Source organism: Capricornis sumatraensis, chromosome X, assembly GCF_032405125.1.
Source record: "Capricornis sumatraensis isolate serow.1 chromosome X, serow.2, whole genome shotgun sequence".
NCBI lineage: Eukaryota > Metazoa > Chordata > Mammalia > Artiodactyla > Bovidae > Capricornis > Capricornis sumatraensis.
The window spans coordinates 71,928,748-71,953,845 of record NC_091092.1 but is presented as its reverse complement, the minus strand read 5'-3'; the positions used below and the strand labels follow the sequence as shown (position 1 = coordinate 71,953,845).

Below are 25,098 nucleotides of genomic sequence, written 5' to 3'. Positions count from 1 at the left end.
AAAACCCAGACATAAGCCCATAAACCTATGGGCAGGTCATCTTTGTCAAAGGAGGCAAGAATATACAATGGGGAAAAGATAGTCTCTTCAGTTAGGGGTGCTGGGAAAACTGGACAGCTACATGTAAAAAAAAATGAAATTAGAATACTTCTTAACAACATACACAAAGATAAACTCAAAATGGATTAAAGGCATAAATGTTAGACCAGAAACTATAAGACTCTCAGAGGAAAACATGATATGATAATTCATGCAAGATCTTCCATGACCCACCTCCTAGACTAATGGAATTTAAAACAAAAATAAAAAAGTGGGACCTAATTAAACTTAAACACTTTTGCATAGCAAAGGAAACTATAAACAAGGTGAAAATACCACCCTCAGAATGGATGAAAATAATAGGAAATGAAACAGCTGACAAAGGATTAATTTCCAAAATATACAAGCAGCACATAGAAGTCAATACCAGGAAAACAAACAACCAAGTCAAAAAGTAAAAGAAGAATATAAACAGACATTTCTCCAAAGAAGACATGCAGATGACTAATAAGCACATGAAAAAATGTTCAATACATCTCATTATTATAGAAATGAAAATCAAAACTACAAAGAGATATCATCACACCAGTTAAAATGGCCATCATCAAAATGTCTAGAAACAGTAAATGCTGCAGAAGGTATAGAGAAAAGGGAACCCTCTTGCACTGTTGGTGGGAATGTAAATTGATACAGCCGCTAAGGAAGACAGTATGGAGATTCTTTAAACTAGAAATAAAACCACCGTAGGACTGTATATCCAACATCTAGCCATATACCCTGAAGAAACCAAAACTGAAAAAGACAAATATACTCCAATGTTCATTGAAACACTATTTACAACAGCTAGTACATGGAAGCAACCTAGATGTCCATCAATAGATGAATGGATAAGAAAGCAGTGGTACATACATGTAATGGAATATTAATCAGCCATAAAAAAGAAAACATTTGAGTCAGTTCTAATGAGATTGATGAACCTAGAGCCTATGAAACAGAGTAAAATAAGTAAGAAAGAGAAAAGGAAATATCATATACTAATGCATTTATATAGAATCTAGAAAGATGGTACTGATAAAATTATTTTCAAGGCACCAATGGAGACACAGACATAGATTACAGACTTATGAATATGGAGTGGGGGGAGGAAGGAGAGGATGGGCTGTATGGAGACAGCAACATGGATTACCACAGGTAAAATGAATAGCTAATGAGGGGGTGGGAGATATTGCTATGATTTATATCAAAGAGTCTTCTGCCTATGTCTCTAAATGTTTTATATTACATTTATGTTTTTAATTAATTTTTACTTTATTTTTGTATACAGTATTAGGGAGTGTTCTAAATTTATTCTTTTACATGTCTCTGTCCAGTTTTGCCTGTCTCACTTATTAAAGAGATGGTCTTTTCTTCATTATATATTCTTGCCTTCTTTATCATAGGTTAGGCAGCCAGAGGTGCATGGGTTTATCTCTGGACTTTCTATCATATTCCACTTACCTAAATTTATGTTTTTGCACAAATAACATACTATTTCTATGACTGTAGTTTTCTAGTCTAATCTGAAGTCAGGGAACCTGCTTCCCCTGTTCCATTCTTCTTTCTCAAGATTTCTTTCACTATTTGGGGTTTTTACTATTTCCATACAAATTGCAAAGCTTACTGTTCAAGTTCTATGAAAAATGCGCTTGGTAATTTGGGATTGCTTTGAGTCTGTAAATTGCTTTGGGTTGTATAGTCATTTTCTCAACATTGATTCATCCAGTCCAAGTATATGGTATATCTCTCCATTTGTCTGTGTCATCTTCTATTTCTTTCATCAGTATTCTATTTTTTTCTGAGTACAGTTATTTTCCCACCTTAAGTAGGTTTATTACTAGGTATATTGTTCTTTTAAATCAATGGAAGGTGGGATTGTCTCTGTAAAATCTTTTTCTGATCATTCATTGCTAGTGGATAGGAATGTAATAGATATCTGCATATTAATTTTCTATCCTGTGATTTTACCAAATTTATTGATGAACTCTAGTAGCCTTCTGGTGGCATCTCTAGAATTTTTTATATATAGTATCATGTCATCTGCAAATAGTAACAAGTTTACTTTTTCTTTTCCAAATTTGATTCATTTTCTTTCTTTTTTTCCCCTCTGAGTGCCATGGCTAGAACTTCCAAAACTATGTTAATGAAAGTGGCAAGAGTGGACATCTTTGTATTGTTCTTGATCTTAGAGGAGATGTTTTCAGATTTTCATCATTAAGAATTATGTTCTCTGTGGGTTTGTCATATATGCCCTTTATTATGTTGAAGTAGGTTTCCTTTAAACCCACTTTCTGTAGACTTTTTTTTTTATCATAAATGTGTGTTGAATTGTGTTAAAAATTTTTTCTTCATGTATTCACATGATCATGTGATTCATGCTTCACTTTTTTTAATGTGCTGTATCACACTGACTCTCCACATTCAAGGAGCTGCGGCTGTGCAGGCACAGGAGGGCCGAGAGGAATACTCCATGTTTAAGGTCAGGAGGGGCAGCAGTGAGAGGATACCCATTGTCCAAGGTAAGGAGCAGCAGCTGTGCTTTGCTGGAGCAGCCATGAAGAGATACAAATAGCTGTGAAAAGATGAGAAGTGATGAACAAAAGAGAAAAGGAAAGATATAAGCATCTGAATGCAGAGTTCCAAAGAATAGCAAGGAGAGATAAGAAAGCCTTCTTCAGCAATCAATGCAAAGAAATAGAGGAAAAGAACAAAATGGGAAAGACTAGAGAATTCTTCAAGAAAATTAGAGATACCAAGGGAATATTTCATGCAAAGATGGGCTAGATAAGGAACAGAAATGGTATGGACCTAACAGAAGCAGAAGATATTAAGAAGAGGTAGCAAGAATACACAGAAGGACTGTACAAAAAAGATCTTCATGACCCAGATAATCATGATGGTGTGATCACTCATCTAGAGCCAGACATCCTGGAATGTGAAGTCAAGTGGGCCTTAGGAAGCATCACTACGAACAAAGCTAGTGGAGCTGATGGAATTCCAGTTGAGCTATTTCAAATCCTGAAAGATGATGCTGTGAAAGTGCTGCACTCAATATGCCAGCAAATTTGGAAAACTCAGCAGTGGCCACAAGACTGGAAAAGATCAGTTTTCATTCCAATTCCAAAGAAAGGCAATGCCAAAGAATGCTAAAACTACTGGACAATTGCACTCATCTCACATGCTAGTAAAGTAATGCTCAAAATTCTCCAAGACAGGCTTCAGCAATACATGAACTGTGAACTTCCAGATGTTCAAGATGGCTTTAGAAAAGGCAGAGGAAACAGAGATCAGATTGCCAGCATCCAAATTTCTGGATCATGGAAAAAGCAAGAGAATTCCAGAAAAACATCTATTTCTGCTTTATTGACTATGCCAAAGCCTTTGACTGTGTGGATCACAATAAACTGTGGACGATTCTGAAGGAGATGGGAATACCAGACCACCTGACCTGCCTCCTGAGAAACCTGTATGCAGGTCAGGAAGCAACTGGCACAGTTAGAACTGGACATGGAACAACAGACTGGTCCAAATAGGAAAAGGAATATGTCAAGGTTGTATATTGTCACCCTGCTTATTTAACTTATATGCAGAGTACATCATGAGAAACGCTGGGCTGGAGGAAACACAAGCTGGAATCAAGATTGCTGGGAGAAATATCAATAACCTCAAAGATGTAGGTGATACCACCCTTACAGCAGAAAGTGAAGAGGAACTAAAAAGCCTCTTGATGAAAGTGAAAGAGGAGAGTGAAAAATTTGGCTTAAAGCTCAAGATTCAGAAAACGAAGATTGTGGCATCTTGTCGCATCACTTCATGGGAAATAGATGGGGAAATAGTGGAAACATTGTCAGACTTTATTTTTTGGGGCTCCAAAATCACTGCAGATGGTGATTGCAGCCATGAAATTAAAAGAAGCTTACTCTTTGGAAGGAAAGTTATGGCCAACCTAGCTATCATATTCAAAAGCATAGACATTACTTTGCCAACAAAGGTCCATCTAGTCAAGGCTATGGTTTTTCCAGTAGTCGTGTATGTATGAGTTGGATGGTGAAGAAAGCTGAGCGCCAAAGAATTGATGCTTTTGAACTGTGGTGTTGGAGAAGTCTCTTGAGAGTCCCTTCGACTGCACAGAGATACAATCAGTCCATTCTGAAGATCAGTCCTGGGTGTTCTTTGGAAGGACTGATGTTAAAGCTGAAACTTCAGTACTTTGGCCGCTTCATGCGAAGAGGTGAGTTATTGGAAAATACTCTGATGCTGGCAGGGATTGGGAGCAGGAGAAGGAACGACAGAGGATGAGATGGCTGGATGGCATCACTGACTCGATGGATGTTAGTTTGAGTGAACTCCGGGAGTTGGTGATGGACAGGGAGGCCTGGCATGCTGCAATTCATGGGGTAGCAAAGAGTCAGACATGACTGAGCGACTGAAATAAACTGATCACACTGAGATTCATATATTGAAGAATCCTTACATCCCTAGGATAAACCCCACTTGGTCAATGTGTATGAGTCTTTTAATGTGGTATTGGATTCTATTTGTTAGTGTTTTGTTGAGGACTTTTGGATTTATGTTCCTCATTATATTGTCCCATAATGTTCTTTATTTGTGATCTTTGTCTGGTTTTGGTATCAAGGTAGTGGTGTCCTCTAGAATCAGCTTAAAGTGTTCCTTCCTCTGCATTTTTGTGAGGATTTTTATAAGAATAGGTGTTAAGTCTTTTCTAAGTATTTGATAGAATTATCATGTGAAGACATTTAGCACCAGGCTTTTGTTTGTTGGAAGATTCTTTTTAATTTATTTATTTTAATTGGAGAACAATTGGGCTTCCCCAAGAGCTCAGTAGGTAAAGAATCTGCCTGTAATGCAGGAGACCCCAGTTTGATTCCTGAGTCAGGAAGATCTGCTGGAGAATGGATAGGCCACCCACTCCAGTATACTTGGGCTTCCCTTGTGGCTCAGCTGGTAAAGAATCCGTCTGCAATGTTGGAGAACTGGGTTTGATCCCTGCGTTTGGAAGATCCCCTGAAGAAGGGAAAGGCTACTCCAGTATTCTGGCCTGGAGAATTCCATGGACTGTATAGTTCATGGGGTCACAAACAGTCAGACACAACTGAGTATGACATGGACATTACTGACTAATTTAAATTTATTTATTAAACATTTGAAACTTGTGGGAAAACTACGATTAGTGTCATGATACCCTGGTATAGTTGGGTGGGTTTTAGCATCTAATCTAAGCACAGAAGATTATATAAAGTGAGTGCCTTCAACTGATGTGCTCTGTAATGAATTTCACACACCTCATGATGCAGCATTTTTCCTGTCTAGGACAATGTATGCACACCATATTTCGTCAAAGTATCACAAACTTAAAAAATCAGGGAAGGGAAGTAAACAGCAGCATAAAGTTCATAAGTACATCACATCATATGAAATGGTGTTGGTTCCTGTTCATGAAGCAGTGGTTTCCTTACATGTTTCCAAAGTCTGGGATGATATCAGTCCTCAATTCTATGCCACATTCTGGTCATTGACAATATATGACCTTGCAGTTCCACATACCAGCTATGAATGGGAAGTCAATAAACTTAAAATCCAGATGAAAGCAATTGATGACAATCAGGAAATGCCTCCAAATAAAAATAAAAAAGAGAAGGAGTGATGTACTGCCCTTCAGGACAAGCTTCTTGAAGAAGAAAATAAACAGATGGAACATGTACAGAGTTCTGCAGAGACTGAAACTGGAAAAGGACAACTGGCTTTTAGCAAAATCTACCAAAAATGAGACCATCACAAAATTTCCACAGCTGTGTATATTTCCTCGATGTATTTTTTTCAGCAATTGATGCTATTTACTCATTTTGTTGAATTGGTACATCAACAGAAAACTCCAAATTTTTCCACACTTCTTTGCTATGATCGAGTTTCCTATGATTTAATTTATACAGTCACAATATGTACTGAAAATGAAGCTAGTCAATATGGGAGATTCCTTTGTTGCATGTAAGAGACTATAACCAGGTGGCACAGTGATAGAGCCACATATGAAAAAGAATGTGTAAATTATCCAGGATTCCTTACTATATTACAAGCAACTGGATTTGATGGTGGAAATAAAGCTGATCAATTAGACTATGAAAATTTTCAACATGTTGTACACAAATGTCATTACAAAGTAACCAAGACATCGGTACATTGCCTTGAAATAGGCAAATATACTCACATCAGGAATATCTTGATTGTGCTAACAAAAATACTTCCTTGGTACCCAAAGTTTTTAATCTGGGTCAGGCTTTGGAAAGAAGAGTGCATAAAATCTGCCAAGAGGAAAAAGAAAAGAGGTCAGATCTATATGCATTGGCTATGGGCTACTCTGGGCAGTTGAAAAGTAGAAAGTCATACATAATACCTGAAAATGAGTTTCATCACAAAGACCTCCCTCCAAAGAATACAGTTGCCAGTGTACAAAATGGGCCTGGTGGTGGGCCTTCTTCATCGTCTATCGGAAGTGTATCTAAGTTGGACAAAAGCAGTACCGAGGACATTGATAAATCAAGGGAGAGATCTCAGTGTGGTGTGAAAGCTGTTGATAAAGCTTCTAGTTTCACACCAAAAGGGAATTTAAGTAATGGAAACAGTGGCTCTAACAGCAGCAAAACTGTTAAAGAAAATGACAAAGAGAAAGAAAAAGAGAAAAAAAAAAAGACTTCAGCTACTACTCCAGAGGCCCGAGTACTTGATAAAGATGGTAAAGAAAAACCAAAGGAAGAACGGCCAAATAAAGATGAAAAAGCAAGAGAGACGAAGGAAAGAACACCTAAATCTTACAAAGAGAAAGAAAAGTTCAAGAAGGAAGAAAAAGCTAAAGATGAGAAATTCAAGACGACTGTCCCGAATGTAGAATCAAAGTCAACTCAAGAAAAGGAAAGAGAGAAGAAGCCGTCCAGAGAATGAGATATAGCAAAGGAAATGAAATCAAAGGAAAATGTTAAAAGAGGAGAAAAAACACCAGTTTCTGGGTCCTTGAAGTCATCTGTTCCCCCTTCAAATATTGCAGAGCCTGAAAGGGAACAGAAACGTCGCAAAATTGATACCCATTATTCTCCATCACATTCCTCAACAGTAAAGGACAGTCTCATTGAACTCAAGGAGTCTTCAGCAAAGCTCTACATTAATCATACTCCTCCACCACTGTCCAAGAGTAAGGAGAGAGCAATGGACAAGAAAGATTTGGACAAGTCAAGGGAAAGATCCAGAGAAAGAGGAAAAAAAGATGAAAAAGACAGGAAAGAGTGGAAAAGGGATCACTCAAACAATGACCTAGAAGTGCCACCAGACTTAACCAAGAGGTGGAAAGAGGAAAGTGAAACAATGGGGGTTTCAAAATACAAAAGTGAAAGTCCATGTGAGTCTCCTTATCCAAATGAGAAAGACAAGGAAAAAAAATAAGTAAAAATCTTCAGGCAAAAAAAAAAGGCGGCGACTCATTTAAATCTGAAAAGATGGATAAAATCTCCTCTGGTGGCAAAAAGGAGTCCAGGCATGATAAAGAAAAGATAGAAAAGAAGGAGAAATGGGACAGTTCCAGAGGAAAGGAAGAGAAGAAACGTCATAAGTCCTCGGACAAGCACAGATAATGAAGACTTTCAATCAAGGGTGTGGACAGACCCCTAAGCTGAAAGTCTCCCAGAGGAGGATGCCAAAGCTACATGCATCACTCTCAGAACGATATCACCCATAATTGAGAGCTTCTAGTGCTGTCCATTTAATGGGAATCTGCTTTAAATCAGAAGATGAACACACACCACCATCCTCTTGATGAGACATTCCAAGGTCACTGGTTTTCAGAACATTATTTTCACCTCCAGGCAGTTTCTTGCAGCAAGGTCCCTGTGCATACCATTTTTACCTGAGGTTTGCAATTCAGAAGCAGCATCTAATAAAAATTTCACTAACTGTTTTAGTTCATTGTTCTTTCTCAGAAAGGAGAGGAAATCACATCCTGGAACAAGTCCCTTAATTTTGTAGATAGGCTGTATTTGTGTGCTAACTTTTATGAATTTTACAATATTGGTATGATTGTATTGCTTGAGGATTTTGGCTTCTTGTAAAAAATTTAATTTCGGTTCCTGGGAAAGATCATCTTCACATGTTCTAACAGTGATACCAATTTTATCTTTTAATGTGCCCCTAAATGTGTCATCAAAATTTCCCGTGCCCAGTAATTATGACAGCTTCGTGATTGAGATGAAGAAGGCAGTGGCAACCCACTCCAGTACTCTTGCCTGGAAAATCCCATGAACGGAGGAGCCTGGTAGGCTGCAGTCCATGGAGTCGCTAAGAGTTGGACACGACTGAGGGTCTTCACTTTCACTTACTTTACAATATTGTGATGGCTTTTTGCCATACATTAACATGTATCATCCATGGGTAAACATGTGTCACCTCATCCTGAACCACCCTCCCACCTCCCTCTCCTTGTTAGATAGTTTTAATCACAGTTTTAATTTCAGTTCTTGTGATTGGTTTGTTGACATTTTTTATTTCCTTCTGGTTCAGCCTTAGAAAGTTGTTTCTAAGAAGCTGTCCATTTCTTGTAGGTTGTCCATTTTATTGGCATGTGCTTACTTATAGTAATCTTTTATATCCTTTCTTTTTCTGTGGTATTTGTTGTAAGTTCTTTTTAATTTCTATCAATCTTTTTATTGATTTGAATCTTCTCTGTTTATCTTGATGAGTTTGGCTAAAGGTTTGTCAATTTTGTTTATCTTCTCAAAGAGCCAGATTCTGATTTCATTGATCTTTGCTATTGTTTTCTTTGTTTATTTATTTCTGCTCTGATTTTTATGATTTCTTTCCTTCTACTAATTTTAGGTTATTCTTTCTCTAGTTGCTTTAGGTGCAAGATTAGGTGCAAGATTTGTAACATTTCTTGTTTCCTGAGGTAAGATTATATTGCTTTAAATGCCCCTTTTAGAACAGCATTTTTCTGCATCCCATAGGTTTTTGGTCATCATGTTTTCATTGTTACCTAATTCTAGGTAATTTTTTTTTTATTTTCTCTCTTTTTTTTAAGTTATATCTTCTTTTTTTTTTGTAGCATATTGTGCAAGTATGCCACCCAGTTGGGGGTTTTGGGGAGGTGATGGCATGGGTTTGGGAGCCAGTTCCAGCAAATCTCCTTGCTAGTGTCCAGGGGGACTGAGGCCATGACATGAGGAGGGAAGCTGCAATGGCAGGCCTGCCCTTTGCACATCACTCAGCAATGGTGCTTTGCCTCTCTAGTGGTCTGAGCTTCCTCTATGAGCATTCTTCATTTTGGAGCTCCTCATTCTTGTCTTCTCAGGCCGTCTCCTCGCAGTCACCATCAGTCCCCTTCCTGGGTCTGCTCTCCAATCCCTGTGTTCCAGCATCTAGTCCCTGTTTACACCAGCTTGACCCTTGTGTCAGGATGGGGCATGCAGGGCTATGGTACAGACCATCTGTGCAGGTCTCACTCTATTCTGCATGCCACTGACCATTCGCTACACTATCCTCCAAGCACCTCAAGTTCCCTTTCTGTCCAGCTGATCCCTCACTTATTAAGGGATTTTCCCAGACAGGAACCTCTCTTCACATTCAACCTACAGCCAGTTACACTGGTCCTGTCCTTCTTCCATTCCTTTTAGTTTTCCCTCCTTTTTTCATCTCACTCAGTTATGTTGGGATGTTTCTTGTCCTTTTAAGTGTTGAAGGTCCTCTGCTAGTGTTTAGCAGGTACTCTATAGGAACTCTTCCACTTGTAGATATATTCTTGATCTGTCTGTGAGGTGAAATGAACTCTATATTGTCCTACTCCTCGAACATCTTTCAAAAGCTCCATTTTGAGTTTATTTTTGTGTATGGTATTAAAGAATGTTCAAATTTCATTTTTTTACATGTAGCTGTCCAGTTTACCAAGCACTATTTTTTTTAAAGTCTGTCTTTTCTCTATTTTATATTCTTGTCTCCTTTGTCATAGATTGATTAATTACAGGTCTGTGGGTTTACTTCTGGGCTTTCTATTCTTTTCCATTGATCTATATTTCCATTTTTGCCTCATTTCCATACTGATTTGATGATTATAGCTTTGTAGTATAGTCTGAAGCCAGGGAGCTGGGATCCTCTAGCTCTGTTGTTCTTTCTCAAGGTTGTTTTGGCTATTCATGGTCTTTTGTGTCTCTCTACATATTTTAAGGTTTTTGTTTGTTTGTTTTACTTCTGTGGAAAATACCATTGTTAATTTGATAGGGATTACATTGAAACTATAACAGTATGGCCATCATTGAAAAGTCTACAAACAATACATGCTGATGAGGGTATTGAGAAAAGCACCCTCCTACACTGTCAGTGGGAATGTTATTTGGTACAGTCACTACAGAGAATAACATGGATATTCCTTAAGTAACTGAAAATAGAGCTACTGTATGATCCAGTAATTCCACTCTTGGACATATATGTGGATAAAATCATGATTCAAAATGACACATGCTCCTCAATGTTCATTGCAGCACTGTTTACAACAATCAAGACAGCAATGTAACCAGAATGAATGGGTAAAAGCATATAGTACATATATACATTGGATTATCACTCAGGTTTTAAAAAGAATAAATAATACCTTTTGTAGCAACATGGATGGATGTAGAGATTATCATACTAAAGCCAAGTGAGAAGAGAAAGACAAATATCATATCACTTATACATGGAATCTAAAATGATGATACAAGTGAACTTATTTACAAAATAGAAACAGACTCAGAGACTTCAAAAATAAACTGATTGTTACCAGAGAGAAACAAAAGAGAGGAAGAATAAATTGGGAATTTGGGATTAACAAATACATATTACTATATGTAAAATAGATAACAAGAAGGACATCTATTATAGCACAAGGAACTCTGCTTACTAGTCTGTAATAACCTATATGGGAAAAGAACTTGGAAAATCATGTATACATATATATGTATAACTGAACCATTTTTCTATACAACTGAAACTATCACAACATTGTAAATCAATTAAGCTCCAATATAAGATAAAAATTAAATTTAAAAAATGCTTACCTTGAAGAGGTTAGAAAATGGTATCAATAAAGATATTTATGAGTAGCATACATTTTTCAGTATGGGGGCACTTGATTTATTTCAGAAAAATTAAAATGTTTATATAATATGTTCAATGTATTATTAACCAAACATTAAAAATGAAATAATGCCATTTGCAGCAACATGGATGGACCTGGAGATTATCATATTAAGCGAAGTCAGTCAGACAGAGAAAGACAAATATTGCATACTATTGTTTATATGCAGAATCTAAAAAATGATACGAATAAACATTTACAAAAAGAAATAGACTCACAGACTTAGAGAAAGAATTATGGTTATCAGGTGGGAAGAGAGGAAGTTCATAAATTGGGAATTTGGGATTGGCATGTATACACTGCTATATATAAAATAGATAATTTAAAAGGGCCTACTATAAAGCACAGTGAACTCTATTCAGTACTTTGTAATAAATAAATGAGAAAATAGTCTGAAAAAGAATAGATATATGGATTACAAATCAATATGTATAACTGAATCACTTTGCTGTCCACAGGAAACTAACACAACATTGTTAATTAACTATACTTCAAAATAAAATAAAATTATGGCTATTGTGATCATTTATGTACAGGATTTTATGTGAAAGTTCATTTCATTTCTCTGGGTAAATATCCAAGTTTGTAATTGCTGGATTTTATGGTACTGCATGTCTAGTTTTTGAGGAAACTGTTGCATTGTTTTGCAAAATGGTTGTACAATTTTACATTCCCAAATAAATTTACTAATGATCCAGTTTATCCATTTCTTGACTAAAATTTGGTGGTGCTATTGTTTGTTGTTGTTGTTGTTTTATTGCAACAAGCTTGTAGTGGTGACTTGTGATTGTACTTTGCATTGCCCTAATGGTTAATGTTAACGAACATCTTTCACATAATAATTAGCCACTTGCTTGTCCTTTTCCATAAAATGTCTGCTATGTCTTTTGCCAATTTTTAAATGTATTATTAATATTTCTGTTTAAACTGTCCCATTTCAAGTGTCCCATACATGTATATATGTGTATATATATGTATATGTATATTCAAGGTATTATATAACCATATATATATATATATATATATATATATATATATATATGCATAAGTGAGTGAAGTCACTCAGTCATGTCCGACTCTGCGACCCCATGGACTGTAGCCTAGCAGGCTTCTCCGTCCATACTGGAGTGGGTTGCCATTTCTTTCTCCAGAGGATCTTCCTAACCCAGGGATTGAATCCAAGTCTCCGGCATTGTGAAAGTGAAAGAATGTGAGGTCGCTCAGTCATGTCCTACTCTTTGCAGCATTGTAGGCAGATGCTTTACCATCTGAGCCACTAAGGAAGTCCTATATATATATATATGCTGCTGCTGCTGCTGCTAAGTCACTTCAGTCATGTCCGACTCTGTGCGAGCCAGAGACGGCAGCCCACCAGGCTCCCCCATCCCTGGGATTCTCCAGTATACATATAAATATGTATGCATATGCTTTTACGTATATTCACACATATATATACATATCAATTTATCATTTTTTGTCATTTTATGGGTTATGATTTTGTTATTGTGAAGTCTAAGAAATGTTTGCTTAGCCCTAGATTTCAAAGAATTTCTCCAGGGTTTCTTTTTTTTTTTTTTTTTAAATTTTATGATTTTATATTTTATATTTAAGTTCATGATCCACTTTGTGTTGGATTTTATGGAGAATATGAGGTTTAGGTCAAAGTTCTTTTATGTTTTTCAATATTTTTGACCTATAGGTATTCAGCTGTTTCAGCACAATTTACTGAAATTCTTTGCCCATTCATCCATTGAACAGTGATTTGATTTTGCAACAGTGTGAAAATTATTTGGGCATATTTGTGTGGGTCTATTTCTGGATTCTCTATTCTATTTCATTGATCTGTGTTTCTAGCTCTTTATTAATAACACACTATCTTGATTATGATATCTATATAGTAATTCATAATATTAGGTAGAATAATTCTTTCCACTTTATTCTCCTTTTTCAAAATGATTTTACCTATACGAGTGCCTTTCTACATGTCTATATAACGTTTAGAATTTGTTGACTATGTCTATGAAAAACTTTGCTGAGGTTTTGTTAGAAATTGCATTAAAACCTATAGATCTGTTTGGAGAGAATAGATGTTTTAATAACTTGAGTCTTCTAATCTATAAACACATTATGCCTATTTATTTTATTGTTTTATCAGCATTTTGTAACTTTAAACATACATCTTGTACATGTCTTGTTAGAATTTTATCTAAGTATTTCATTTTCTTTGGAGCAGTTGTAAATAGCATTGTGGGTTTTTTGTTTGTTTTGGGTTTTGTATATTCATTGTTAGTACATAGAAATGTGATTGCTTTTTGTGTATTCGTCTTGTATCCTGCAAACTTGCTGAACTCAGTTCCATAAGTTTTGGTGTGTTTTTTATTATTATTATTTTTTAATACCTTGGTATCTATTTATTCTAGGTAGACCACCATATCTTGTCTTCTACAATTATGGATAGCTTTATTTCTTCCTTTATGACATTTATGTCTTTTGTTTCCTTTTCTTGACTCATTACTTTGACTAGGACTTCAGGTACTATGTTGAAAAACTAAGAATAGAACTGCCATATGATCCAGCAATTTTACTTCTGGGTGTATATCTGAAGAAAATAAAAATATGTCCACACTCCCATGTTTATTTTAGCATTATTCTCAATAGCCAAATAAGGAAACAACCTAAGTATCTGTCAATGAATGAATGCATAAAGTGTATGCAATAAGATATTATTTAGCCATGAGAAAGAAGGCAAATCTTGTGATTTGCAACAACATAGGTGGACGTTCAGGGCATTATATGGACATTTCAGACAGAGAGAGAGAGATACTGTATGATATCACTTACATGTGGAATCAAGAAATGCCAGACTCATCAAAGCAGTGTGTATTGCTGCCTACAAGGGGCTGGAGGTGGGAGTATTGGGGAGATGTTGGTCAAAGGATCCAAACTTACATTTAGAAGATGAATAAGTTCTGGAGAGCTAGTGCATAGCATTGTGATTATAGTTAACAATATTGTATTATATAATTCAAAGTTACTAGGAGACTGGATTGTAAATGTTCTTTCCAGGAAAAGAAATGACAATTATATATTGCAATGGAGGTATTAGCTAAGGCTACACTGGTAATTATATTGCAGTATATAAATGCATCACATCAACATATGTTATACCTTAAACAGTGTTATCAATTCAGTCACTAAGTTGCATCCAACTCTTTGCGACCCCATGGACTGCAGCATGCCAAGCTGCCCTGTCCATCACCAACTCCGGGAGCTTACTCAAACTCATGTCCATCGACTCAGTGATGCCATCCAACTGTATCATCCTCTGCTCCCTTCTACTGCCTTCAATCTTTCCCAGCATCAGGGTATTTTCCAACATCAGGGTCTTTTCCAATGAGTCAGTTCTTCTCATCAGGTGGCCAAAGTACTGGAGTTTCATTTTCAGCATCAGTCTATCCAATGAATATTCAGGACTGATTTCTTTTAGGATGGACTGGTTGGATCTCCTTGCAGTCCAAGGGACTCTCAAGAGTCTCCTCCAATACCACAGTTTAAAAGCATCAATTATTCAGTGCTCATCTTTCTTTATAGTCCAACTCTCACATCCATACATGACTAATGGAAAAACCATAGCTTGACAAGACTTTTATTTCAATTTTAAGTAAAGTGATGAGAGTGAGCATCTTTGCCTTCTTCATAATTTTAGATATTCTCACCAAAATCTATATGCTTTTTACAGATGCTATTAAGTTGTAGAAGTTCTTCTCAATGCCTATATTTCTGAGAGTTAAAAAAATATATAATCAGGGGTTAGGGTATTTTTCTGTGTCAGTTGATATTACCATATGATTTTTCTTCTTAGCTTGTTTATAGGAAGGATTACATCAATTGATGTTGCAATATTGAACAAGTCTTGTGTAAACGAAGTAAATCCCACATAGTCACAGTCACAATTAATTTTACATATTGATATGTCTGATCTACAATATTTTTTTTTCAGATTATAAAATCTATTTCAAGAGGTATATTGGTCTATATTTTTATTTTATTATGTTGTTTTTGGTTATAATATTAGTGTAACACTAGTCTCATAAAATGAGTTAGGAAGTATTTTCTTCTATTTTCTGGAAGAAATTATGGATATATATTATTTTCAAGAGATTTTTCCCCCAATAGCAGTTTTATTGAGATGTAATTTATATGTCTTAAAATTCACCATCTAAAATATATACTTCATAGGCTATTATTATATAGACTGAGTTCTGCAACCATCACCACTATAATTTTAGGAAATTTTTGTCACTCCAAATAGAAATGCCATACCAATTACCAATTAACCCCTCTAACCTTTCTTCTCTCACTCTCACAACCCATGGCAAAAACTAATCTTTCTGTGTCTAAGGAATAGCTCATTCTGGTCATATCTCATAAAAGGAAAAATATAATACGTGGGTTTTGTCATCAGTTTCTTTCAATTAGCATAATCTTTTCTCTGTCCATTCATGTTATATGAAGTATAGTTGATTTACAATATTCACAATATCATGTTAGTGCCATATGCACAGCAAAGTGATTCAGTTATATTTTTCAGAGTATATTCCCTTACAATTTATTATAAAATATTAAATATAATTTCCTGTGCTATACAGAAAATCCTCTTTACTTATTGATTTTATGTACAGTAATTGATATCTGTTACACTCATAATCCTAATTTGTCCCTCATTTCCTCCCTCTCCCCTTTGGTGACTGTAAGTTGGTACTTTGCTTCTGTGTGTCTGTTTCTGTTTTGTATGTAGATGTATTTTTTTTATCATTTTTTTTTTAGATTCCACATGTAAGTATTACCATACAGTATTTGCCTTTCTTTGTCTGATGTACATCAGTAAGCATATTTTCTAGTTTCACCAGTGTAACTGACTATCTTATTCTTTTTTACAACTAACTTTCCATTGTACATATATAATACACTCCTTTAAATATATACACATTATATATATATATATATATATAATATATATATATATATATATATACACAACACATTTTTTAAGCTATTCTCTAGTTCTTTCCATTGGCTTGGCTATTATAAACTATTATAATATGAACAACTTGGGTTGCATTTGTCTTTTCAAATTAAAGTTTCATTTTTTTCATATATATGCCCAAGAGTGGGAGTGCTGGATAATAAAGTAACTATATTTTTAAATTTCTTAAGGAATCATCATAATATTCTCCATAGTGTCTGTACAAATTTACATTCACACAAATACAGCAGGAGGGTTCCTTTTTCTCCACATCCTCTCCAGCATTTATTGTTTGTAGATTTACTGATAATGGCCATTCTGACCTGTGGGAGATGATAACTTACTGCAGTTTTGATCTGAGTCTCTACAATCCATTGAATTCTCCAGGCCAGAATACTGGAATAGGTAACCTTTCCCTTCTCCAGTGAATCTTTTCAACCCGGGAATCAAACTGGGATCTCCTGCATTGCAGGCAGATTATTTACCAGCTGAGCTACCAGTTCAGTTCAGTTCAGTCGATCAGTCGTGTCCGATTCTTTGCGACCCCAGGAATCACAGCACACCAGGGCTCCCTGTTCATCACCATCTCCCAGAGTTCACTCAGACTCACATCCATCGAGTCAGTGATGCCATACAGCCATCTCATCCTCTATCGTCCCCTTCTCCTCCTGCCCCAAATCCCTTCCAGCATCAGAGTCTTTTCCAATGAGTCAACCCTTTGCATGAGGTGGCCAAAGTACTGGAGTTTCAGCTTTAGCATCATTCCTTCCAAGGAAATCCCAGGGCTGATCTCCTTCAGAATGGACTGGTTGGATCTCCTTGCAGTCCAAGGGACTCTCAAGAGTCTTCTCCAACACCACAATTCAAAAGCATCAATTCTTCAGCATTCAGCATTCTTCACAGTCCAACTCTCACATCCATACATGACTACTGGAAAAAACATAGCCTTGACTAGATGGACCTTAGTCAGCAAAGTAATGTCTCTGCTTTTGAATATGCTATCTAGGTTAGTCATAACTTTTCTTCCAAGGAGTAAGTGTCTTTTAATATCATGGCTGCAGTCACCATCTGCAGTGATTTTGGAGCCCAAAATCATAAAGTCTGACAGTGTTTCCACTTTTTCCCCATCTATTTCCAATGAAGTGATGGGACCAGAAGCCATGATCTTTGTTTTCTGAATGTTGAGCTTTAAGCCAACTTTTTCACTCTCCACTTTCACTTTCATCAAGAGGCTTTTTAGTTCGTCTTCACTGTCTGCCATAAGGGTGGTGTCATCTGCATATCTGAGGTTATTAATATTTCTCCCAGCAATCTTGATTCCAGCTTGTATTTCTTCCAGTGCAGCGTTTTTCATGATGTACTCTGCATATAAGTTAAATAAGCAGGGTGACAATATACAGCCTTGATGTGCTCCTTTTCCTATTTGGAACCAGTCTCTTGTTCCATGTCCAGTTCTAACTGTTGCTTCCTGACCTGATACAGATTTCTCAAGAGGCAGGTTATTTGGTCTGGTATTTCCATCTCTTTCAGAATTTTCCACAGTTTATTGTGATCCACACACTCAAAGGCTTTGGCATAGTCAATAAAGCAGAAATAGATGTTTTTCTGGAACTCTCTTGCTTTTTCCATGATCCAGTGGATGTTGGCAATTTGATCTCTGGTTCCTCTGCTTTTTCTAAAACCAGCTTGAACATCAAGAAGTTCACGGTTCATGCATTGCTGAAGCCTGTCTTGGAGAATTTTGCGCATTACTTTACTAGCATGAGAGATGAGTGCAATTGTGCGGTATTTTGAGCATTCCTTAATAATTAACAACGTTAAGCATCTTTTTGTGCTCCCATTGGCCATTCTCTATGACTTCTTTGGAAAAGTGTCTGTTTATGTCTTTTGCCCATTTTTCAATTGGGTTCTTTTTCTTTTATATTGAGTAGTATGAGATTTTTATATTTTAGATATTAAACCCCTGTCTGTCACACCATTGGCAAATATTTTCTCCATTCTGATTTTTTTTTCATTCTGTTCATGTTTATCTTTGCTTTGAAAAAAGTTTTAAATCTTTGATTAGGAAAAAAAAATGATTATTTTTGCTTTTACTCATTTAGCCTTGTGTGACTGATCTAAGAAAATAATACTATTGTAAAAGGAAGTTTTGCATATGTTCTCTTCTAGGAGTTTTATGGTGTCCATTTTATATTTAAGTCTTTAAATCTGTATGTGTTTATTTTCATATATGATGTTCAGAAGCATTCTAATTTTATTGATTTTTATGTAGCTTTCCAGATTTTCTTGAAAGAGACTGTCTTCACCACTGTATATTTCTGCCTCCTTTGTCATAGATTATTTGACCATAGGTGTGTCACCTTATTTCTGGGCTCTCTATTCTGTTCTATTGAACTATATTCCTGTTTTTGTGCAAGTGCCACACTGTTTTAATTAATATATCTTTGTAGTATAGTCTGAAGTCTGTAAGAGTTATTCATTTCAGCTTTATTCTTTTTCCTGATGTTTCTTTGACAATCCTGGGCTTTTGGTAGTTTCATATAAATTTTAGGATTAAGTCTTTTAGTTATGTGGACAATGTCATGGATATTTTGTAAGGAATTTCAATAAATTCATAGCTTGCTTTGAGGGACATGGCCATTTTAACAATATAAATTCTTTCAATTCAAGACCGCAGAATATATTTCCATTTCTTTGAAACATCTTCAGTTTCTTTTATCAAGTTGTATAATTTTCAGTGTATATGTCTTTCACCTCCTTGATTAAGTTTATTCTTAAGTCTTTTCTTGTTATGACATGAATTTAAATGAGATTTTTAAACTTTATTTTTCTGGTAATTCATATTCATTAAAGGAAATGGAAAAAAAAAATTCTGGTTACTAATCTTATATCTCCCCTGAGTGAACAATGAGGCTAAGACTTCAGAGCTTTGGGGGATGAATACTAAGTTTTTCTCCTTACCAGAGCATGTGAGATCTTCTTTCCCAGACTGAGGATGGAATGTGTACCTCCTGCAATGAAAGCATGAAGTCTTAACCACTGGATCACCAGATGATAGGCACTGGAGCAGTGGCTATGTGGAGCTGGAGTGGCTGTGAGGAGATACCCCACACCCAGAGGCAAAGGAGAAGCCCCAGCAAGATAGTAGATACTAGAGCAGTGGCTTCACATAGCTGGAACAACTTTGAGTAGATAACCCACATCCAAGGGCAAAGGAGAAGCCCCAGCAAGATTGGCGGGGGGGGGGCAAATTTAAATTTAGAATGAAACCCCATTCCCGCCAGAGCGGTTCAGAGGGCTCAAACAAACCTTGTGTGCACCAGGACCCAGAGACCCCACAGAGACTGAGACTGAACTGTGTTTGAGTGTCTCCTGTGGAGATATGGTTCAGCAGTGGACTGTTGTGAGGGTACAGGCTCAGGATGCACCAAACATGGGTATGGCTAGGTGCAGCATACTTGGGTATGGCATAAGCCCTCTTGGAGGAGGTTGCCATTAACCCCACCATACAGCTGCCAGAACTTACACAGGACTAGGAAATAGACTCTTGGAGGGCACAAACAGAACTGTGTGCACACCAGGACCCAGGAGAAAGGAGCAGTGACCCCACAAAAGACTGACCCGGACTTGCCTAGGTGTGTCCAAGAGTCTCCAGTGGAGGCGTGGGTTGTTGTTGGCCTGCTTCCGGGTTGGGGGCACTGAGTTTAGCACTACATGCATGGGGCCTTTTGAAGGAGTTAGCCATTGTCTTCATGACCTGCCCCATAGTTTGGCCTCAGGTAAATAACATGGAGGGAACACAGCTCCACCCATCAACAGAAAACTGGATTAAAGATTTACTGAGGTTAGCCCCACTGATCAGAACAAGACCCAGTTTCCCCCTCAGTCAGTCTCTCCCATCATGAAGCTTCTATAAGCCTCTTCTCCTTCTCCATCAGAGGGCACAAAGTCGGAAAACCACAATAACAGAAAACCAGCCAATCTGATGACATGGACCAAAGCCTTCTCTAACTCAATGAAACTATGAGCCATGCCATGTAGGGCCACCCAAGACGGAAGGGTCATAGTGGAGAGTTCTGAAAAAAATGTGGTTCACTGGAAAGGGGAATGGCAAACCACATCAGTATTCATGACTTAAGAACCCCATGAACAGTATGAAAAGGCTAAAAGATGGTACACTGAAAGATGAACTCTCCAGATTGGTAGATGCCCAATATGCTACTGGAGATCAGTGGAATAATAACTTCAGAAAGAAAAAAAAGATGGAGCCAAAGCAAAAGTAACACCCAGTTGTGGATGTGACTGGTGATAGAAGCAAAGTCCAATGCTGTAAAGAGCAATATTGCATAGGAACCTGGAATGTTAGGTCAATGAATCAAGGCAAATTGGAAGTGGTCAAACAGGAAATGGCAAGAGTGAACCTTGACATCTTAAGAATCAGATAAATAAAATGGACTGGAATGGGTGGATTTAACTCAGATGATGATTATATCTACTACTGTGGGCAAGAATCCCTTAGAAGAAATGAAATAGTCATCATAGTCAACATGAGTAAGAAATGCAGTACTTGGATGCAAGCTGAAAGATGACAGAATGACCTCTGTTCATTTCCAAGGCAAATCATTAAATATCACAGTAATCGAAGTCTATCCCCTGACCAGTAATACTGAAGAGGCTGAAGATAAATGGTTCTATGAAGACCTACAAGACTTCTAGAACTAACCCCCAAAACATGGGGGTCCTATTCGTTATAGGGGACTGGAATGCAAAAGTAGGAAGTCAAAAAACACTTGGAGTAACAGGCAAATTTTACCTTGGAGCACAGAATAAAGCAGGGCAAAGGCTCGTAGTTTTTGCCAAAAGAACACACTGGTGATTACAAACACCCTCTTCCAAAATCACGAGAAGATTCTACACATGGACATCACCAAATGGTCAATACTGAAATTAGATTGATTATATTATTTACAGCCAAAGATGGAGAAGCTCTATACAGTCAGCAAAAACAAGACTAGGAGCTGGCTGTGGCTCAGATCATGAAATCCTTAGTGCCAAATTCAGACTTAAATTGAAGAAAGTAGGGAAAACCACGAGACCATTCAGGTACGACCTAAATCATATCCCTTATGATTATACAGTGAAAGTGAATAATAGAGTCAATGGATTAGATCTGATAGAGTGCCTGAGGAACCACAGACAGAGTTTCATGACATTGTACAGGAGACAGAGAGCCAAACCATCCCAAAGAAAAAGAAATGCAAAAAAAAGTGAAATGGCTCTCTGAGGAGGGATTACAAACAGCTATGAAACGAAGAGAGGTGAAAAGCAAAGGAGAAATTGAAAGATATACCCATTTGAATGCAGAGTTCCAAAGAATAGCAAGGAGAGATAAGAAAGCTCTCCTCAGTGAACAATGCAAATAAATAGAGGAAAACAATAGAATGGGAAAGGCTAGAGATCTCTTCAAGAAAATTAGAGATACCAAGGGAACATTTCATACAAAGATGGGCACAATAAAGGACAGAAATGGTATGGACCTAACAGAAGCAGAAGATATAAGAAGAGGTGGCAAGAAGACATAGAAGAACTATACAAAAAAATTCTTCACGACCCAGATAATCACAATCTAGATCACTGACCTAGAGCCAGACATCCTGGAATATGAAGTCAAGTGGGCTTTAGGAAGCATCACTACTAACAAAACTAGAGGAGGTGATGAAATTCCAGGTGAGCTATTTCAAATCTTAAAAGATGATGCTGTGAAAGTGCACCATTCAATATGCCAGAAAATTTGGAAAACTCAGCAGTGGCCACAGGACTGGAAAAGGTCAGATTTCATTCCAATCCCAAAGAAAGGAAATGCCAAAGAATGCTCAAACTACCGTACAATTACACTCATCTCACACGCTAGTAAAGAAATGCTCAAAATTCTCCAAACCAGGCTTCAACAGTATGTGAATCATGAAATTCCATATGTTCAAGTTAGATTTAGAAAAGGCCCAGGAACCAGAGATCAAATTGCGAACATCCACTGTGTCATCAAAAAGGCAAGAGTGGTCCAGAAAAACATCTATTTCTGCTTTATTGAATATGCCAAAGTCTTTGACTGTGTGGATCACAATAAACTGGAAAATTCTGAGAGAGATGGGAATACTATACCACCTGACCTGCCTCTTGAGAAATCTGTATGCAGGTCAGGAAGCAACAGTTAGAACTGGACATGGAACAGCAGACTGGTTCCAAATAGGGAAAGGAGTAAGTCAAGGCTGTATATTGAAAACCTGTTTATTTAAATTATGTGCAGAGTGCATCATGAGAAACACTGGGCTGGAGGAGGAACAAGCTGGAATCAAGATTACTGGGGGAAATATCTATAACCTCAGATATGCAGATGATGCCATCCTTATGGCAGAAAGTGAAGAAGAAATAAAGAGCCTCTTGATGAAAGTGAAAAGGAGAGTTAAAAGTTGGCTTAAAACTCAGCATTCAGAAAAGTAAGATCATGGCATCTGGTCATGTCACTTCATGGCAAATAGATGGGGAAATAAATGGAACCATGAGAGACTTTAATTTGGGGGGCTCCAAAGTTAGTGTAGATGGTGACTGCAGCCATGAAAGTAAAAGACTCTTGCTCCTTCGAAGAAAAGACGTGACCATCCTAGACAGCATACTGAAAACCAGAGACTTTACTTTGCCAACATAAGTCTGTCTAGTGAAAGCTATGGTTTTTCCAGTAGTCATATATGGATATGAGAGTTGGACAAAAGAAAGCTGAGCTCTTAAGAATTGATACTTTTGAACTGTGGTGTTGGAAAAGATTCTTGAGAGTCCCTTGGGCTGCAAGGAAATCCAACCAGTCCATGCTAAAGGAAACCAGTCCTGAATATTCATCGGAAGAACTGACGCTGAAGCTGAAACTCCAGTATTTTGACCACTTGATGCAAAGAACTGACTCATTTGAAATGACCCTGATGCTGGGAAAGACTTAAGGCAGGGGTGGGGGACAACAGGGGATAAGATGGTTGGATGGCATTGCCGTGCCAATTGAAAAGAGTTTGAGTAAACTCTGGGAGTTGGTGATGGACAGGGAGGCCTGGCATTCTTCAGTCCAAGGGGTCGCAAAAAGTCTGACATGACTGAGTGACTGAACTGAACTGAACTGAATCTTGCATCATGCTAATTTGCAGAGTTTATTTGCTCTTACAGTTTTTTTTTTTTTTTGTGTGTGTGTGTGTGTGTGTGTGTGTGTGTGTGTAGAGTCTTTAGGATTCTCTATATAAAGTATCATGTCGTCTGCAAACAATGACTTTTTTTTTACCACATCCCTTCCAACTTCTATAACTATTTTTTCTTTCTCTTGTATAATTGCTGTGGCTCTGACTTCCAATACCATGTTCAATAAGAACAGTGGCAGTGGGTATGCTAGTCTTGTTCCCAAATTTAATGAAAGGCTTTCATGCTTTTCACGATTGAGTATTATTTTGATTATGGGCTTATCATAAATGACTTTTATTTTGTGGACATATATTACCTCTATATCCATTTTAATGAGACTTTTTTTCTTATCATGAATCGATGTTGAATTTCATCAAAAGATTTTTCCATGTCTATTGAGATGATCATGTATTTCTTTGATTTGTTAATGTGGTGTATCATATTGGTTGATTTGCATACATTGAAATATCCTTGCTACTCTGGAACAAATCCAATTTGATCATGGTGTCTAGTTCTCTTTATCTATTGGAATTGTTTGCTAATATTTTGTTGAGTATATGTGCATCTATATTCATCAGATATTGGCCTGTAATTTAATCTTCTTTAGTGTCCTTGGTTTTGATATCAGGATGATGATGGCTTCATAGAAAGAATTTGGGAGGGTTCTCTCCTCTTCAATTTTTTGGAGTAGTTTGGGAAGGATAGGTATAATTTTCTCTTTTTATGTTTGGTAGAATTCCATAGAGAAGCCATATAATCCTAGACTTTTGTTTGCAGTGTTTTAATTTTTTAAATAACAGATTCTATTTCACTTCAGTGATCAGTGTGTTCAAATTATACATTTCTTCTTGGTTCAGTTTTGACACACTGTATGTTTCTAGAAAATTATGCATTTCTTGTGTGGCTCATGTGCTCAGTGTCCAACTCTTTGTGATGCCATAAGCTGTAGTATGTCAGGTTCCTCTGTCCATGGAATTTTCCAGGCAACAATTCTGGAGTGAATAGCCCTTTCCTACTCCAGGGGATCTTGCCAGCTCAGGGACTGATCTCACAACTCTTATGTCTCCTGCACTGCACACAGATTCTTTACCACTGAGCCACCTGGGGAGGCACAGTTTTTCCCAATTATCCAATTTGTTGTCAATTAACTGCTCATGGTGTTCTCTTAGGATTTCTTTTTTTATTATTGTTATTTTGCATTTCTTTGATATCAGTTGAGATTTCTTCTCTTTCATTTCTTATTTTGTTTAATTGAGTTCTCTATCTTTTCTTATTGGTGAGTCTGAGGGAAGGTTTGTCAGTTTTGTCTGTCTCTTTCAAATAAATATATAAAAGCCCAGCTCTTGGTTTTATTAATCTTTTTACTCTTTATATCCTCTGATATTTATTTTTCCTTCCTTCTGCAGAGTTTAGATTTTGTTTTCTTTTTCTGATTCTTTTAGTTGGTTTGCTGTGCTTAGTCACTCAGTTGTGTATGACTCTTTGCAACCCCATGGACTGTAGCCTGCCAGGCTCCTCTGTCCGTGGGGATTCTCTAGGCAAGAATACTGGAGTGTACTGTCATGCTTTCCTCCAATGGATCTTCCCAACCCAGGGATCGAACCGAGGTCACACT

The 25,098-nt window shown here is 37.0% G+C and overlaps 1 pseudogene; it reads left to right on the top strand.

Moving 5' to 3' along the window:
* The first annotated feature begins 5,194 nt into the window (after window positions 1-5,194).
* LOC138071752 (THO complex subunit 2 pseudogene) lies at window positions 5,195-7,715 on the top strand (annotated as a pseudogene).
* The last annotated feature ends 17,383 nt before the right edge of the window (window positions 7,716-25,098 follow it).